Source organism: Cetorhinus maximus, chromosome 28 (genome assembly GCF_964194155.1).
Source record: "Cetorhinus maximus chromosome 28, sCetMax3.hap1.1, whole genome shotgun sequence".
Taxonomy (NCBI): Eukaryota; Metazoa; Chordata; class Chondrichthyes; order Lamniformes; family Cetorhinidae; genus Cetorhinus; species Cetorhinus maximus.
Window position 1 is genome coordinate 2,645,495 of NC_135906.1, and position 4,228 is coordinate 2,649,722.

General features: G+C 52.2%; 1 pseudogene; it reads right to left on the reverse strand.

Moving 5' to 3' along the window:
- Positions 1-517: 517 nt before the first annotated feature.
- Positions 518-696, reverse strand: LOC144669243 (U2 spliceosomal RNA; annotated as a pseudogene).
- Between the last annotated feature and the right edge of the window lie 3,532 nt (positions 697-4,228).

Consider the following 4,228-nt stretch of genomic DNA (forward strand, 5'->3'; position numbering starts at 1 on the left):
TTACGTGGAGAAGGCAGGAGAAAGGCACGAGGTGAAATGTTCATTGGGAGAACTGGTGCAGGCACGACGGGGGGAATGGGCTCCTTGTGCAATGTAAGGATTGTGTGAATGTGGATGTAGAGGTTTCGGAGTAGCTGTGTAAAGTGTGTGAGGTTTGAGGTGTGAGTTTTGATTGTTGCTGCAGCAGCGGCAGCGGCAGCAGAGAGCTGGTTTAAAATGTTGTGAGGCGAAAGGTGCAGCTGAGAGAGTGTTTGAGAGGTGTATTTGCAAGTGAAAGATGTTTTTATATGAGTGAGGTAGAGTGTTTGTGAGATGAGAGTGCTGTCTGTGAGTGTTGGGTGAGCGTGCGTGTTTTTTGTGTGTAGCTGCTGCGGGTGAGTGAGTGAGAGAGAGAGAGAGAGAGAGAGAGAGAGAGAAAGAAAGAAAGTTGGGTTTTGGAACATGTACATGTTGAAAAGTAAAGAAAGCAGATGTTTGTAAGAAAGCTATTTTTAGCATTGAAAATCCCCTGGAAAGGGGAGGGTGCACCGTTCCCAGAGATACTGCAATACCGGGTCGATGCGTGGAGTGGACGGAGCAAGCCCCTATTCCATCTCCCTGCTCCAAAAATCAATTTAATATATGGTCCCCAGATAAAGGACGTATCAGATATTAAACTGATAAGAACAGATTTTATTTTTTTTTTTGTAAAAATATACTTTATTCATAAAATATCTTCAATCACATTCCAAACCATTTCAATAACAACATTTCAAGGGTCCAATCCAGGTTAAACTTTTACAAAATGTATCACCAGGTGCATCAGTACAAACAATATTACAATCATTTACAGCCTTTCATTTTGATCTGTACAGCCCGAGGGGCTCTAAACAGTTCCCAGTCTCTCGGTGCGCTGTGGTAGAAATGTCTTAGACAGCGACCCTTCCCCATTGCGCCTTTGCGGCAGCTGCCCCAAGCTTTAGTGCGTCCCTCAGCACGTAGTCCTGGACTTCGGATTGTGCCAGTCCGCAACAATCGGTCGGGGACAACTCTTTGTGCTGGAAGACCAACAAGTTTCGGGCAGACCAAAGCGCGTCTTTCACCGAGTTGATGATCCTCCAGCTGCAGTTGATGTTTGTCTCGGTGTGTGTCCCTGGGAACAGCCCGTAGAGCACAGAGTCCTGTGTCACAGAACTGCTCGGGATGAACCTCGACAGCAACCACTGCATCTCTCTCCAGACTTTCTTTGCAAAGGCACAATCCACAAGGAGGTGAACAACGGTCTCTTCCCCACCACAGCCACCTCGAGGGCAACGTGCAGAAGGGGTGAGCCTCCTGGCGTGTAGGAAGGATCTGACGGGGAGGGCCTTTCTCACCACCAGCCAAGCTACGTCTTGGTGCTTGTTGGAAAGTTCTGGCGATGAGGCATTCTGCCAAATGACTTTGACAGTCTGCTCGGGGAACCATCCCACAGGGTCCACCCTCTCCTTATCCCTCAGGGCCTCTAGGACGTTACGTGCTGACCACTGCCTGATGGACTTGTGGTCAAAGGTGTTTTTCTGCATAAATTTTTCCACCAGGGACAGGTGGTACGGCACGGTCCAACTACTTGGAGCGTTCCGCGGCAGCGTGGCCAGACCCATCCTTCGCAACACCGGGGACAGGTAGAACCTCAGCACGTAGTGATACTTGGTGTTTGCGTACTGAGGGTCTACGCACCGCTTGATGCAGCCGCACACAAAGGTGGCTATCAGTATGAGGGCGATGTTGGGCACGTTTTTTCCCCCTTTATCTAGAGGCTTGTACATCGCGTCCCTGCGGACACGATCCATTTTCGACCTCCAGATAAAGCGGAAGATGGCTCGAGTGATCGCCGTCGCGCAGGAGTCTGGAATGGGCCAGACCTGCGCCACGTACAGCAACAGCGAGAGTACCTCACACCTGATGACCAGGTTCTTACCCGCAATGGAGAGGGAGCGTCGCTCCCACATGCCCAGTTTCCTTTTCACCATAGCCACTCGCTCCTTCCAGTTTCTAATGCATGCCCCGGTCCCTCCGAACCATATCCCCAGCACCTTCAGGCCGTCAGCCCTGACAGTGAAGGGGACAAAGGATCGGTCAGCCCAGTTCCCAAAGAACATGGCCTCGCTCTTCCCACGATTTACCTTGGCTCCCGAGGCCAGTTCGAACTGGTCGCAGATGTGCATCAGTCTGCGCACCGACAGCGGATCCGAGCAGAAGACGGCGACGTCGTCCATGTACAGGGAGGCTTTTACCTGAGTGCCTCCACTGCCTGGGATCGTCACTCCTCTTATGCCCGGATCCTTCCTGATGGACTCGGCAAAGGGTTCTATGCAACACACGAAAAGGACAGGCGAGAGAGGACAGCCCTGCCTGACTCCAGATTTAATCGGAAAGCTATCTGTTTCCCACCCATTGATTGAGACTGCGCTACTGATGTTAGTGTAGAGCAGTTGGATCCAATTTCGAATTCCCTCCCCAAAGCCCATTTTGGAGAGCACATCCCCCATGTAGGTGTGCGATATTCTGTCAAAGGCCTTCTCCTGATCCAAGCTGATGAGGCAGGTATCCACACCCCTGTCCTGTACATAGGCAATCGTATCCCTGAGCAGCGCCAGGCTGTCAGAGATCTTCCTGCCTGTCACAGAGCAGGTCTGGTCAGGGTGAATCACCAATTCCAGAGCGGATTTGATCCGGTTGGCGATGACCTTGGACAGAATCTTATAGTCCACATTCAACAGTGAAATGGGTCGCCAATTTCTAATTTCCTCCCTTTCCCCCTTGTGCTTGTCGATGAGGGTGATGATGCCTTTCCTCATGGATTCTGACATACTACCGGCCAGGAGCATACTCTCGTACACTCCTAGCAGGTCTGGGCCGATCAAGTCCCACTGAGCCGAATACAACTCCGCCGGCAAGCCGTCGCTTCCGGGGGTTTTACTCTTCTCGAAGGACTCGAGGGCCTTAGTCAGTTCGTCAGGAGTTAGCGGTTTGTCCAGGCTCTCCCGCGTACTGTGGTCTAAGACCTCCGTGATAGAGGACAGGAAGGACTGGGAGGCCGTGCTGTCCGTGGGCTTCACGTCATACAATCCGGCATAAAAGGATTTGCTGATCCTCAGAATGTCGGACCGTGATGACTTTACTGAGCCGTCTTCTTCCTTCAGGCTGCTGATCACAGAGCGCTCTCTGTGTACCTTTTGGAAGAAGAAACGTGAGCACGTCTCATCCTGCTCCACGGAGCGGACTCTGGAACGGAAGATGATCTTGGAGGCCTCCGAGGCAAAGTGCGAGGCTTGCTGGCCCTTCACCTCTTGGAGCTCCTCCTTGACATCGACCCCCATCGACCGCAGCCGGAGCAGATTCTGCATCTTTTTCTGGAGTCGGGACATTTCCCTCTGTTCCTTTCTAGCTTTCTGGGTGCCTTTGAGGATGAAAAACCTCTTGATGCTTCCCTTGATCACTTCCCACCAGTGTGTCAGGGACTCAAAGAGGGGTTTCACGGTTCTCCAACCTTTGTAATCCCTCTTGAGCTCCTCAATGTTCTCTGGGGTCAGCAGTTGCACATTTAGCTTCCATTTGTGAACACTATGGGTATGAAGGAGCAGACCAAAGTTCTGGGACTCTCAGAGACAACAGGTTTGGTAAGAGACTAAATGCTTTAAAATGGGTGTAAAGATTGTATCCATAAATGTGCGTAGCATTAAATCTACTACACGATGTGCTGCGACCTTGGACTACCTTGCCAAGGTCAAAGCTGACCTGTTGCTTCTGCAGGAGTGTGCGATACCGCACCTCAGCTCCTACAGGCAATGGTCACGATGGTGGTCCCATGGGCCATCGATCTGGTCGGGAGGAAACGACTCTCGTTCCTCCGGCCCGGGTATTCTGCTGCGGGAAGCAACTTCGCCGTCTCCGAGGTTAAGGAGGTGGTGGGCGGGCGCCTCCTGGTAGCAGACGCAATGTACAAGAATGCTCCACTCCGGTTAATTAACATGTACCCCCCGGCACAAAAGGGCAAGCGGCTGGCGGTTTTTCAGCAACTCCCATTGCTGCTGGCGACCTCCAGGCCGGTCATTCTGGGCGGTGACTTCAACTGCATCATCGATGCGGCTGGACGATCCGGCAGGGCCAACAGCACATTGGACACTACGTCCAGATCCCTGATGGAAACAGTAAAGGATGCCAAGCTGCACGACGTCTTCAGCAACCCTGCAGACGGAGCGCAGCG